This window comes from Ammospiza caudacuta, chromosome 17 (assembly GCF_027887145.1).
Source record: "Ammospiza caudacuta isolate bAmmCau1 chromosome 17, bAmmCau1.pri, whole genome shotgun sequence".
NCBI classification, from domain to species: Eukaryota; Metazoa; Chordata; class Aves; order Passeriformes; family Passerellidae; genus Ammospiza; species Ammospiza caudacuta.
Window position 1 is genome coordinate 12586510 of NC_080609.1, and position 14810 is coordinate 12601319.

Consider the following 14810-nt stretch of genomic DNA (forward strand, 5'->3'; position numbering starts at 1 on the left):
TTTGTATCGAGGGATGGAAATTGATTTTTCAGATAATTTCTTTGTCTGGAAAGATATTTTATCCAAACATTGGTGGTGTGGTTGGTGTCTTCACTGGGCCTTTTCATTTCAGTGGCCCTTCTGGAAGAGCCATGTTTTCATGCATGAAATTTGGTTTCTGCTTTGAGCAGTGACTCACTGAGCCTTAACCTGGGTCATCCCTGGTGATGCACACGAAGGCAGTGGGAATGCCAGGGATGAGGAGTGGGTGAAGGGATGTGTGACAGTGTTCACAGGGGTTTTCAGGTGAGGGAAGAGATGAGAATGTTGACTCCATGTTCAGAATGCTTGATTTATTATTTTATGATATACATTACATTAAAACTATACTAAAAAGAATAGAAGAAAAGTTCTCATCAGAAGGCTAGGCTAAGAATAGAAAAAGAAAAGAATGATAACAAGGCAGCTGCCTCAGACTCTCTGTCCACTGTGGTTGGCCATTAATTACAAACAAGCACATGAGACCAATCACAGATGCACCTGTTGCATTCCACAGCAGCAGATAACCATTGTTTACATTTTGTTCCTGAAGCCTCCCAGCTTCTCAGGAAGAAAAAATCCCAAGAAAAGGATTTTCATAAAAAGATGTCTGCGACAGGGATGTCCTCAACAGGAGGAAAAGGGATTGTAAAGACTGAGTTGTGCTACAGCTACAGCCCCATAGTGCCTTCAGAGAGCATCTTCAGTTCCTGCAGTCACCTCCTGCTCAATGCATGGCTGGGCCTCAGCTCAGACACCTCTTAGTTCTGACTGGTTTTAAATCACTGCATTTCCCTTCTCGATTTCTTTTGCAGTGGGGGCTTTACCCCACTCAGCATCATTTCCCTGCTCATCTCCGGCTCAGACAAGGCAGGAAACATATTTTCAATGTATTAATTAAAATGTCTTTGCAGCAGAACATCTGCATGGAGAACGATAGATCACCGAAGTGTGCGTGTGCCTGCGCGTTGCAGCCCTCCAGATAACGCATTGCTTTGCATAATTTATTCCAGCCAGCACAGCAATAATTTTCATAGCCTGTGATCTTCAAGTATGCGATTATCAACCTGCAACCTGGCTCCATGTGACCCAGATTATTCCCAGATAAAGGAGAGGCAGGACATTTGGTGCTCCATCACCTCTGGCCAAATGGTTGTATGGGATAAGATCGAGCATTGCTTTGTTAGATCCCACCTTGCTGAAGCAATGGATCTTCTCAGGTATTCATCACTGTCAGCTATTTTGGGAGAGGATGGTCTTTGCCAATGATGCTATTCAATTTCCTGATTGTTCAGCTCATATCAGTTTAGCTTGAAAGATAATAAGATAGAAACCAGAGACTTCCCAGTCAATAAAAGGAAACCTCAGAGGCTTTTTCAGCCTTGCATCTGTCATACTTTGTTGATATTTTAGCTGACGAGCATTTGACAGCTGGTTGTAAAACTCTTATTTCCTCCTTTGAGAGAATTAAATGAAGAACATTTAATTTATTCCATGGAGGTTTCCCCAAGTGACCCAGTCTCTCTCTGGCAGCTGGACCAAATCTGGAGGGATTTGGAGCTTTCTTCACTCAAGGGAGAAAAAAACTGATTTCATTACCTTTGCCCTTCCTTTTTACATCATCAAACCAATTCTGTGTTTTCCAGCATTGGTCCTACTTCCCATGAATACCACAAACCATCACTGGCATCTGTGGTGCCAGCCTGGCCCTGCCAGTGGCACCCAGCATCTCCTGAATGGAGATCTTGATGTAGAATTGCACTGGTGGAACTGGGAATGGCGACCTCCGGGCACTGGTGGAACTGGGAATGGCAACTGGGAGCATTTCTCCTGCATCAGACACACAGGTGGGCACCCAGCACCATCCCTGGGGACATCCCAGCCCCTTCAGCAGGTCAGGACTTTAATGGGCTCATGGTTAATGTCACTAATCAGTATCAGGGGAAGGCTCCCTTTGCTGTGCCAAGGGCAGGCAGCTGCTCAAAGCAGCACAATAATTATGTATAGCCTGAGTAATTATTTTTGTCACATCTTCCTGGCAGGAGAAGACCATTTGTGGGCTGGGTTTAGCTACCTTCCACAACACGCCTGTGTCTTATTTATCCAGAACAATACTCTCAGTGTGATTTTTCTGTCGTCTCTTTCCTTTTAACGTTGTTTCCAGCCCACACTGCTTTTAATTTGGTGAGGTAAATTGAGACTGGGAGGGGAAGCTGCAGAAAACCTCCAAACTCCCATTCTCTGAGCAAAACATTCCCCTGGGAGCTGACGGCACTGCTGAATAGCTGGTCCCTTCCCTTCCCAAGGGGCTTGTGAGTCTCAGTGGAGACAAATGCTATTTTGGATGGCTGTAGTCACTGCACGGCCAGGGCTCGTCGTGGGATCTGCTCACAGCTTTGGATCCTTCCCAGCAGCTCCTTCCTTACCTGGGGACCTCTGAGTCAGCAGCCCCAGCTGCCCTATTTTGGTTGTGGTGTCAATAAAAGGGACATTAGCAGAGCTCTGCCTTCAGAGTCCTGTGCTGGGTTGGTGTGGAGGGAGGAGAATTGCTCCCCACACTCTTGTTTCGAGGATGCACTCAACCTGCCTGGGCCCAGCTAAAGAAGGTGATGGATGTGAAGGTCTCTGCTCCTGGAATCCTGGGGAAAGGAGATGCACCACAAGACTCATTCTGAGCCCAGTTCCATTCCCTTCCTGAAAGCACTCATGTTCTCCTGGGTCTCCAGTCAGCCTTAAAATAGGAGAAGAAGCTGAGATGGTGTCATTAATCCCAGATTTGGTGGATTGAGTAGCTGGATTCCCATCTGAATTTCTAATTTGTTCACTGCTTTCAGCCATCTTAAATTTTTTTCTACTTTTCAGAGCAAAAGAGTTTAAATGTCCACAGCTGAGCCATAACCAGCCATGTCTTGTAGCTTCACCTACACATCTCAACTATTCTCTCCTTTCTCCCCAAAATACAAATGACCCTTAAATAGTGCAGGTGGCCACGAACAGGAACGAGCAGCCAGCCTCCAATGTGACAGTCAGACAGGGTACTGCCATTTGCCCTTGTCATGGACATGTTGAAAATGCAGCCTAAAGGTCCTAACAAGGATTCCCTGTCTGGATTTTGCACCCCTCACCTGTTGTATCTGCTGTGGAGTCACACAGCTTTGAAAGGCACATTCTGTTTTGCATGGGGACAGCCTCCAAGTCTGCTTAATACATGAGTGCTCACTCAGAGGTGTCCTTTCATTTACTGCTTTCACCATCAGCAATCTATAGAAGTTTAGGGAGCCTTAGGGAATTCCTGGCTTTAGCATCTTTTGCTTGGTAACAGCACAGCTGCTCCTGGTGCAAATGGGTTTCTCCTGGCCCCCTCCCCACCACGTTGCAGCATCCCCCATCCTCTCTTTCTTGGCTTTCTCCCTCCTCCTTCCTCTTCCTCTGGGTGTACTTGCAAAGTGTCTGCTATAACTATTGAAATGGATATAGTGGCAATTTGGGGAGAAGATGCTGTTTAAAGCTCTTTAATTTAAAGGATGCTAATTCACTCCACTCCATCCTCGGGCGAGTTATCCAGCTTCATGCAAACCTCCTTTTCTGTGGGTGTCAAATAGGAGGATGATTTTCTTCAGTCTATATTTAGAGAATTTGCTGAGCCCAGGGCCCACAGGGCATCCTGCAAGGACAGCTGGGTGAGCAGGGAGAGATGCTTTGGGAGAGAGATGCTTTGGGACACCATCCCCATGGAGCTGGGATGCTGCTGGGATGCTGTTGGGATGCTGTAGCCTGTGCTGGGGTTCCCTGGGCTCTGCTTTGTCTCTCCTGCTTGGGATCACAGGAAGGGGGGAACCTGAGGCAGGCTGTGGTTGGCAGCCAGGGATCAGGGTGAAGGCAGTTGCTGGGAATAATAATCAGAAACTTGGCTACAGATCTCCGTCCCAGGTCGAGCGCTCCTAGGGCTGTAGTTATCCCATGTGAAAAATTGGCTGGAGACCTCCCTGCAAACCAGGTTCTGCCTGCAAGGCAAGCTGGATAAATAGCTCTTCAAGCCATGGGGGCAGCTCCAAAGAGAAGGCACAGGGCGATTCCCTGTGTTTAAAAGATCCCTGCAGTTACCATCCCAATTGATTCCTGTCCTGGAATCCATTATCTCCCAGGCTGATCTGTGTCCCCTCACAACTGCTCTGCAATCTCCCCCCGTGTGATATTGCAGGACATTCCACTGCATTAGCAAGTTGAACATGTTTTTACTGCCCACTGTCTCTCCATGCAATATTTCACTGTCTCCCTGGCTATTATCCTGGCGGCACAAAGTCCCATTGAAATTCATGGTGCAAGTCGCCCATTTGTTTCCTTTGAGCTTTGCAGGGTTGTTCTATGCAGCTTTATGCATATCATTTTTTGCTATGCAAAGTGAGGGTAATGACTTTACCTGCTCTCTTTCAAAGCACTGAACAAAGCCTGTCCCCATGCCGAAGACTGATTTTGGAATATTTGTTCTAGGGTTTGAGAGGGATGAATCAGAGCTCTTAGGGAATGTGCAATCTGATGCTCTGTAAATAAAAAGAAAGTCTTGCTGCATCTACATGTCTCCAAGGCAGGCGTGTGCTCCCTGTCAACCTTTCTTGCTGGAATCAGCTTCAGGGATGGCTTTGGCAAAAGTGAATAGCTTCATTTTAATGACAGCCCTGAACAGCATCACTTGGTTTGGCCAATGCCACTGACAGGCCTTGAACTGGCTCTGCCTTTTGAGGAACAGATGATGCCCCTCATGCACGACAAGGTGAGACTCTTCAAGCAAAGGGTCACTGGAGGTATCCTCATGGACATCAGGAGAGTGGGAGAACCAAATGAACAGCAACCAAGGAAGGGTTTTGTTGTGAAGGCCTTCAGGGTCAGGCTGACTTTCCTCCATCACCACCCCAAAGGAGACTGAACCTTGGGTACCCACGGTGTGGCTTTGATGTCTTGAATGAAGCCCCCAAACCAGTGACCACTTGTAAACCTGGGGTTCATGATATCTGTGCTTGGATCTGTGCAGAGACAAGGCTTTCCTCTGCACACCCTGGTGTTTGGACATGGCTAAGCGTGCAGGGTGGATTTTGGACATTGCCCTGGGATGCATGGTTTGAAATGTGCGTTTTGCTGGGCCATGATCAAATTGCCACTTGAAGGTTTGGTGACAGACTCCTTGCTTTGAAAGCATGCACAAGCTGAGAATTAGTCTCCAAAAAGACTTGTGAATAGCACCTAACAAGTGCACTGGAGAATTCCTCATTTTCTTCATGGACAATGTATGTGAGACAGAGAAAAAAAAAAAAAAAAAAAAAAAAAAAAAGAAGACAAATATCTTGAAAGAATTTGCTCATTTTGAATTATTTACTCTGTTTACTTTCTTGGAGTCCCCAAGAGGAAGACACTGTGCAATCTGCATTACAATAGCATGTCAAGGTATCCAGAAGGTCCAAAAGAAACCATCAACAGTGGGATGAGTCCCCTGGGGCCTCGGTGAAGGACATCCAGCCATGCTGCACTGAACCCAGAGCTGCAGATGTAGGCTCCACAGGGATGCAAGAACAGCAGGGAGGCAGAGATCAGCATCAACAAGGACCAAATGAAACCCATTTTCAGAGTCAGTGGTCAATACAAGCAGCACACAGGACGGGGAGCTGTCTCTGCTTTGGGAGGTGGGAATGGCTACATGGGAACTGCACCATCCTCATGGACATCTCAGCTGCCAGGCCCAGCAAGTAAAGGTAAAACCAGAGACCCAGCCAGTCCTGGATGTCCCCACCAGCTGCAGGTGCTGAGCAGAGCAGCTCAGGATGCACAATCACTCTGCACCTGGGCTGTGGGCTGGCAGGAGTCCCCTGCTCCCACTGCTGTCACCTCTCACTGACTTTCATGGACTTCTTGGGAGTTTCAAAGTCAAAACTGAAAGAGAAGCTCAGAACAAATGGGGACCTATAAAAACACATCCAAGCTGCCAAGTCTACAGCAGATGTGATTTGCAATGGATGAGGTATTAATGCCCTGAAAAATTGGAGTAATGATGTGCAGTAATATTTGTCATCACCAAGGCTGAGTATGTTAAACAAAAATGTTTTGAAATGCAGCTTCTGCCTGGGCCTGGTAACTTTCCCAGATGTAAATATTGCAGTTGTTTTCCAAACATTCTCTAAATACCATAAGGCCTTAGTCCACTTACAGCACTAACAGCCCATAAAATGTCATTTTTTGTTTTCTAATTAATCTGATGATTTTTAGATAGGATTTGACAACAGCAGTGAAAAAGCATTTCAGGCTGAAAAAAAAAAATCCCTTGGATGTCAAGTAACCCACAGCCAAGCTGGTGCATCCTTGGGTACTGCAGAGCAGCATCCCCTCATCCTACTGGATGGTGACTCATGGTTGGGCACCTCTACTCATCCTCCATGCCAGGGGACAGCAGCCAGTCTTGTGGGGATGCAAAGGGGGAGATCACACCCTTCCTGCAAGGATCCTCCCTTTTTCTGATAAGAGCTCTCCATTGTGAGGAATATGTGTGTGCATATTTCAGATGCCCTCAGAAGAGAGGGGAGCTGGAGGCAGAGCCCTTGTGGGGGTCCCAGGTGGAGCAGGGCTGGTTGGATTGTCACCCTCTGTGTCAGGTGGGTCATTGCTGGTCTTACTGTGGGGCTCCAGGTGCTTGGGATTTTTAAGCCAGTTGAAGCCACTGCTTTTGGGAGGAGATGAACAGTATAACCAAGCAAGGTACACCAGACCTCCATCCCTTGTGTGGTGGGGATTTGTGACTGTCTCCCAGGCTCTGCACAGAGGCAGTCCCACAGCTGTCACATCACCACCTTTCCCTCCAAACCCCCCTGTTTTGGTGAGCCCTTCCCTCTCTGCAAGGACACCAGCTTGTCACACTCTCTGTGACACGAGGAGGATCCATAGTCAAGCCCTGCTGCTGTGGGCACTGCAGGGGAAAAACTCAGTCCCTGCCCTGAGCAAGGACAGCGGAGACATCACCTACGCAAAGTCACACTTTGTTTCCTTGTCTTACTCAACACCTCCCCGTTCTGCATGGGCAAATGGAGCAGTGCCCAGCCAACACTCTGTCCCTTGGCCAGCATTTCTTTCCAGGTGATTCTCAAAAAGGCAGCAGAGGAGCTCTCATTCCCATTCCCCCTCCACACCATTGTGGGAAGCAGCCAGTGTTTCATTAACCACCTCTCTCTCCTTGTTAAACTGGGTTAGGGCTGCCTGAGCCTGCTGTGTCAGACACCTTCTGCTGGTGGAGGGGAAGGGCTCACAGGAGCTCTCCTGACCCCAGACACCTTTCTCACAGCCCTCCTCCTGCCATCCCTCATAAATAGATCAGTCATCCCAGCACGGCTACGTCTTCTTTTACTCCTTCCTGTCTTTAATAATATTATCAATGTCTGGTTTAGATTTTTACTAAATATAGGGGCCAGAGTCTGGACTGGCGTCACTTCCTCCCAGAAGAACTGGAATAGCTTGCTCAGAAGTACTTACTCCTTTTATTAATTTATCTTGGTTTGCAAAGTTGTTTGATTGCACCAAGTCTTTCCACCCCCCATTGACCTGGCAGCTGGAAGAAATGCTGCTGCTTAAAAAGCCTGTCCTTGATCCATGGGTGAGGCTTGAGGTTTTGGGGCTGCCTCTCCCAAAGCAACCCTGAGGATCAGGGACAAAGGCAGGAAATGTGCAAAGAGCCTTTGGCAAACCTTCCCTCAGTGCTGATCTCCATAGGTGAATATCTTTAATGGTGCCAGTGGCATCCGTGTCCCCTCTGGGCAATTCTTCTTCCAGCTGCAGCTCCAGGGGTGGCCTGAGCCCTCAGTGTTTGTGGCTGGCCCAGGGTTTGTGTGGCACAGATGTGGGGGCTGCACCCCAGAACACCCTGCTCCTGGCAGAATCTGTTCCCTGGCCAGGAAATCCAGTCTGCTCCTTCTCCAGCAAAGGCAGAGGAGGGATGGGACCTCTTATCTGTCATCTCCCCAGGAGGACATTTGACCCCAGAGCCACCCTCACGGTGGCCCCTACTATTTCATGTCATTGCCTGGGCATTTATGAGTCCAGAGCAATTTCAGTGGGAATTCCTTGCCTTTAGGGCATCCCATGGGATGTGGGGGAATGGGATATCCCAGATCCAGGGAGGAAGGGGTTTTCCATGCTTCAAGGGCATGAGCACAGGTGCTGATGGCAAAGGTGAATGGGAGAACCTCAGATCAACCTACTCACCCAGAGAGCAAGCCCCTGGGGACTGGGTCACAGCTGTGCCAGAGAGGATGCTGGATGCATTCTCCGTGCCCATCCTCTCCATCGTGCAGGGTATCTCCTGCACTCCCATGGGCACTTCCCTGGGCTGTGTGTCTAATGCAGCTGAGTGCTGTGCCAGGTTGCCAGCTGCCATTTGGAGAGGGGCCATCGCTTGCCTGTTCCCAGGCTCTCTCCCAGATCTATTACTCCACGCTTCAGGTTTTTTGGCTGTGGTGGTGTTGGTGTTGTTGCTATTAAATTGAATGGAGTAAAATTTCTCTCCTGCACCCATCCTTTTCTCTCTCCATTTCCACCTCCTTACAGGGCTGCAAAAGGAAATCACTGGCTAGGAGGTGATTTTGGAGATGGTTTGAGACACCTCAAAACATCACAAAAAAATACACGGGCCAGTCCTTACCTCAAATGACAGTGCCTGGGGAGAGAGAAGAGCACTTCTGTTCCAAGGGCCAGCTCAGTGCCAGCCACACTTTAATCATCCTGATTAAAGGTGTGTTGTGTTGCTAAAACAGCATAAAAATCCTGCCCAAAATGGGGAGGCAGGATGGCAGTCTGTGGGACAGGGGAAGGGAGGTCCGAGGCAGGAGGATGCCTGGGAAGGGCTGAGCACAGGGGGCTGGGGACCCCTGGGAGCTGTGGGCAGGGGTCGTGGTCCAGCCCCATCAGTGTCAGGGCTAGTCCCAGTCCTCGAGCTCCTTGCATCTCCTGGTGCTGCCCAGATTTGGCCCACGGAGGTTTGGAGGTTTTGTGTGAGGGGTGGGGTGGATGTCATGCACTCATGGGGACACACAGAGATGTTCACAGAGCTCACAGAGACACAGACCTGTGTGTGTAAATACAGACACACAGACATAGACACACAGACTCAGCCCGGACCCTGCACTCTCCCACTGCAAAGGTACACCCCAACACACAGACATACACATACCCCAACACACAGACACACACACACCCCAACACACAGACACACACCCCAACACATGGACACACACACACCCCAACACACAGACACACACACACCCCAACACACAGACACACACCCCAACACATGGACACACACACACCCCAACACACAGACATACACACACCCCAACACACAGACACACACACACCCCAACACACAGACACACACACACCCCAACACACACTCACACACCCCAACACATGGACACACACACACCCCAACACACACTCACACACCCCAACACGATCACCCCTGCACCCCCTCAGGGTGTCACCACTGACTCACACACACACACACACACACACACAAAGGCAGATGTCCCCACTCGGACACTCACACCTTCACAAGCCCTGCACACTCACAGCCCCGCTCTCACAAGGTGTCACTCGCACAGGCAGTGTCACACACATGCGAGTGACACAAATACAGTGTCGTGTACACACGGTATACCGCACAGTGTCACAGCGTCACACACCCCGTGTCACAGTGTCACACACCCCGTGTCACACTCGCAGTGTCACCCACAGCCCCCGGTGCCAGCCCGACTCTGCCGGCCGAGCCGTTTATGGCTCCGGGCCGTCACCGAGCCCCGGAGAGCTCTCCCGAACCGATCCGTGCCGTGCCGAGCCGGAACCGAGCCCAACCGGCCGTGCTGAGCCGTACCGGACCGTGCTAGGCCGTACCGAGCCGAACCGGGCCGTGCCACACCGCACCCCTGCCCCCGGCCCGCAGCGAGCCGAGCCGCGCCGTGCCCATCCCGTCCCATCCGAGCCGCGTCGAGCCGAGCCGAGCCGAGCCGTGCCGTGCCGGCGGAGCCCCCCGGGCCTGGCAGCGCTGCCCGGCGCCGCCTGCACGGGCAGGGCTCTTCGCCTGACGCAGTGAGGAGCTGCAGCCCTTCTCTTCTCGGAGGCCGGGCTCCAGCGCTGGGATTTGCTCGGCTCCGGCTGCGTTTCCCTGCCCGCCTCCTGCCCCCGGCCCGCCCGCTCGGAAGGGCGCGGGGAGCCGCAGCCGCGGGTGCGTCCGCCGCCCATCACCGCGCTTCGGGGCTGGGCGCGCCGCCGAGCGCCGGGAGCCGACTCCGGAGCAGGTAAACGCGCCCGCGTCCCCCGCCGCAGCCCGGCCGGGCCCCCCGCGCCGCCCCCGAGCCCGAGCGGAGCCCCCCGCCCCGCTCCGCTCCGGCCCCGCGCCCGCTGCCGCCCCGCCGCGGCGCCCCGCGCCGCCCGCAGCCCCGCGCAGCCCCCGCTGGCCGTTCCGTGTCGCCAAACTTTTAGCGGCTGCAGCCCAGGCTGGGGCTCCGGAGGGAGGGGAGCGCGGCGCCGGCGGCGGGGGTAGCGGGGCGCCCTCCCCTCCGCGGGCGGGGAGTCCCCGGTTCGGCCGGGGCTGCCCCGCTGTGCTCATCCCCGGGGCGAGCGGGAGATCGGGAGCGGAGCCGCTCCGGGGACACGGAGCCGGGAACCCCTGCGGCCGCTCGGGCCGCGCTCCCTCCCCCGCCCAGGGGGGATCCCCACTTCGGGGTCTCCCTCCGAGCCGGAGCATCCCCCGGGGCAGCCCCTGCAACTGTTGCCTGCGGGGAGCTGCGGTGCTCCGGGGGAAGAGCCGGTGCCGCGGGCAGCAGCATCGCCTCGGGGGCAGGGGTCTTCCGCCCGGGTCGCCACAGCGCCGCACGGAGCGCTCGGACAGGGGGGACCGCCGCCCTCACCCCAAATAACCCTGGAGGCTGCGAACCTCGGGGTGGGAGCTGTGGCAGAGCCGCTCCCCGGCTCCGCTCCCCCCGCCCCCCCAATCCCTTCTGCATTCCCACGCCGGCAGTTGGGACCTGCCTCCCCCCACACGCGCTCCCTCGGCGGCTATTTCTGTCCTCCTCGCCAAACGCGCCGCACATCGAGCTTTAATTAAAGAAAATTAGTGGAGGAGGGCGAGGGGGGGGGGTGTCCGTGCTCCGGAGAGGGGGACGGTCCCCGGGACCTCGCCGAGTGCGACTGCTGATGGCTCGGGGGAGGCGGGGGGCAGGCGCCCGCCTGAGAGTTTGAGCCGCTTTCGCTTGGTTGGTTGTTGTATTTTTTTTTTTTTTTAGAAAAAGGTGGCGGTGGAGGTAGGTGTGTGTGTGTGTGTGTGTGTGTATGGAGGGGTGGCACGGACACACGACGACGCGGGAACGCGTTCCTTCCCGGAGGGTGTGTTGCAGTTTTAATTATAATGACAGATGTTGCCGTAAAGTTCCGTCTCGGTTCCTGAACACAAACAGAGCGCGAAGCACCGGCAAACTCGCCCGTCGGACCGGGCACTCGCCCGTCGGAGCAGTGGAGTTGCCAAAGAATTTTTTGGTTGTGTTTTAAACGAGTCTGGGCCGGGTCTGGGGGTGCTCGGGGCGGCGGCGGGGCGGTGCGTGGAACCCGGGGATGCCGGGGAGATGCGGGCAGCCTCCGCTCCTTGGGCAGGATGCCTCCAACAGCCCAAACCTCGGCGGTCCCCAGTTCTCATCCCGCTCCATGTGGAGCGTGGCTGCTCGTCCCGTGCGCGGCGGGACCCTCCGGTGCCGGGGAGATGCCGGGGTGTCCCCTCGCAGTTCTTCCCTCCTCCAGCTCTCCCTGGACAGAATCCTCCGCTCATCCCTGCCTTTCCGGCTCGGGACCCGCGGTGCTGCCCACGTCCAGGCTGTGATTTGCAGCCCCGGGAAAGCCCCGCGGACGGAGGGAGGGGACGGGGGGGACTGGCATCGCCGGGCTCCCCCGGGGCAGAGCCGCCGCTCCCGCCTCCCCGGCCGGGGACTCGCCTCCTTCCTCCCGTCAGCTTCGCGCGTTCCGCCGCCGCTTCGCGCTGGATTAAATATTTAGAAGTTTGCAGCGGTGAATAAAGCGATCGTTAATAGAAATTGATGGCACCGATGCAAAGGGGGTGGCACCGGCGGCGGGAGCGGCGCGGCTCAACGGGAGCGGGCGGGGCGCTCCTGGGAAGGTTTTTAAAGGGTTTCACCCCAAGTTAAGGGTTTATCGCTCCGATGCTGTGGCAGCGCCAAAACCCGGGAGCTGCTCTTCACATTTCCGACGATGTCATTAAAAAGCATGGTTTTTTCCGCCCTGCCTGCCTGCAAAGAATAACCCTCTGCTTTCGCAGAGACGAGGCAATCCGCTCGAATTTAGCACCTAAAATCCCCTGTCAGCACCTCCCGCCGTGCTGCCTGACACCGAGCAGGGCTCACACTCCTCCAGACCCTCCGGGTTTGCCATGGCAGCGGGGGTGCTGTCTAAAGGGACCTGGAGCTGTGCCCAGCCCCCCGAAGTGCAGCGCTGGGCAGTGGGGGGACCAGGCTGGAGCAGGGATGAAGTTTGCCCCATGAGCTGCAGGAGCGAGTCCCCGGGGTCAGGGCGGCCTCCGGGGGTGGGGCGGGAAGGACACGGGGCTGGCGGGTGCGCGGTGAGCCCCGGCCCCGCACACCCCGCTCCGAGCTGGGGCAGCGCTCCGGGCAGCGCCGGGGATGGGGCAGCGCTCGGGGAGCGGGATGCGGTCCTGGCGCGGGTGCGGAGGCAGCGGGAGAGGGGAAGGAAAGACGAGCTGGAATAGGATGGAGGGGCGAGCAGAGAGGGAAAGAAAGGGCGAGGGTTGCCCGGAGAGCGGCCGGGAGTGCGGGCCCTCTCCGCAGAGCCGCTGTTCAGTGGGAGCCAGCGGCGATGGGCAGCGGCTCGCCATGGGGATGGGCAGGGCGGAAAGCCGTGGGGCCGAGCTGCTCCGGGTGCCAGAGACAGTGTGTACCCAGCAGGGCGGGTCGGTGCCGTGCCCACGCCCGCCCACGCCCCTCGCCCCGGCCCGGTGCTGCCCACGCGTGTCCCAGCCCGGCCGCCGCTCCGGGCCGGGGCAGCGCCGCTCTGTGACAACAGAAAGTGGCTGGAAAGGGGCGAGGCGTCACACGGTCTGCCTCCGGGAGGCAGGGAAAGGCTGAGGGACCGATGGGAAGGCATGAATGAATGAATCTCCATAAAGAGCCCCAAGCTGCAGGGAGAGGGAGAGAGGAGGAGGAAGGAGAGGAGGAGGAAGAGCCGGAGCAGGGCAGGCAGCAGCAGACATGACGCTGGCAGGTAAGGGGGTGCCGGTGCAGCACGGCAGTGCCCGGGATGGCAGATTGGGGGGCACAGCCAAAGCGGGACAGGAGCTGCCGGGACCCTGCATGGGTTTGGGTATTATTTTTTTTTTTTAGGAAGCATGTTTTCCTCCTGACTCCTTGCAAAATGTGGAGTCCCTAAACTTCCTAGGACTCCTTTCCTCCCCCGGTACCTCCGCCCCGAGCCCGCCGGCTGTGGAGGGCTCCGGGCAGGGCAGCGGCTCCGCACCGGGGCAGCCCCGAGCCGGGCCAGCCTGCCCGGTGCCAATGCCACTCGGCCGGGCGTCTGGAGTTACCTTGCCGGGGATGTGCAGCTTGTGACGCGGCCCCTTTGCTTTCGGGGCTCAGCGGGGAGCTCCTCTCTCCCCGGTCTCCATCCCTCTTCGGCGCTCCGTCCCTGCCGCGGTTACATAAGGCAGAGGAGCCGGGAGCCAGCGCTGCCGCGGGCCGGATCACCGGGATCGCACCCAGGGATGCCCAGAGGCGAGCTCAGCCTTGTCCGGCTGCTCGCCATCCTCGCTCGCCCCTGCCCCGCTGCCCGCGCTGAGCCACCCGCTGCCTGTCCCTGCTCGCTGTGCGGCACAGGTACCCCTATACACAGACACCCTGCCCTGCCCTGCCCTGCCCTGCCCTTGGCGCTCCCGCAGAGCTGCCCCGCACTAACGCCGCTGGAATGCCCGTCCCGAGGAGCAGCCTGGCTCCCGCAGACGGGCCCACGCCAGGGCGATGCACTCTGGAAGTGTTTGCGCACAAACACAGCGCTGCAGGCAGCACCCGGGGCACGCTCCCGCACACACGTGGGCTGGTGCTCAACCGGGGCCGGTGATGCTCGCCTGGGGCCGGTGATGCTCGCCTGGGGTTGGTGGTGCTCGCCTGGGGTCGGTGATGCTCACCCGGGGCTGGTGGTGCCCGCCCGGGGTTGGTGATGCTCGCCCGGGGCCGGAGATGCTCGCAAGGGGCCGGAGATGCTCGCAAGGGGCTGGTTCTCCCCACTGGCGGCTCAGGGCCCGTGGGTGCTCTCGTCGTGCCGGTTCCCAGCCCGGGCAGGCGCTGGGAGCTCTGCCGGGAGCGCTGCAGGCCTGGCAGGGCAGCCCTGGCTGGCTGCGGTGGGCAGCTCTGCTCTGCGGCTGCCCGCAGCCTCCCCCTGCCTGACCGAGGAGGTGCTCCGAGCAGGGATCAATAATGCCTTTCTGATTGGCTTCGGTTCCCCATTCAAAGTCACCGCATTAGGGCTTGATTTTTCTCCCCTTTGACTCCTGGCCAGATTAGATTGTGAATTTGGCTGATTTCAAGCTGCTGGGGGAGGGAAGAATCATACAGCGAGCGAGAGAGAACTGAAATATCCTACAGGATCCCCTGGAGGGGAGAGAAATCAGGTCTAGATAAGAGCTTGTTCTCCCTGTCTGGCTAATGCTTCCCTGTTTGATGATCAGAAAACACAAGATCTAACCTCTCACC

General features: G+C 55.9%; 1 protein-coding gene across 2 annotated transcripts in view; it reads left to right on the forward strand.

The window, feature by feature from the left end:
- Window positions 1-10183: 10183 nt before the first annotated feature.
- The window catches only part of ELFN1 (extracellular leucine rich repeat and fibronectin type III domain containing 1), a 101289-nt gene continuing 96662 nt past the window's right edge, over window positions 10184-14810 (forward strand). The window contains exon 1 of one of the 2 annotated variants that reach the window (XM_058816146.1): window positions 10184-10343. The gene's annotated coding sequence lies outside the window, so the exon portion shown is untranslated. Of the gene's footprint in view, window positions 10344-13272; window positions 13330-14810 lie in introns of those variants that run through there. The other variant, XM_058816145.1, reaches the window with a different exon arrangement.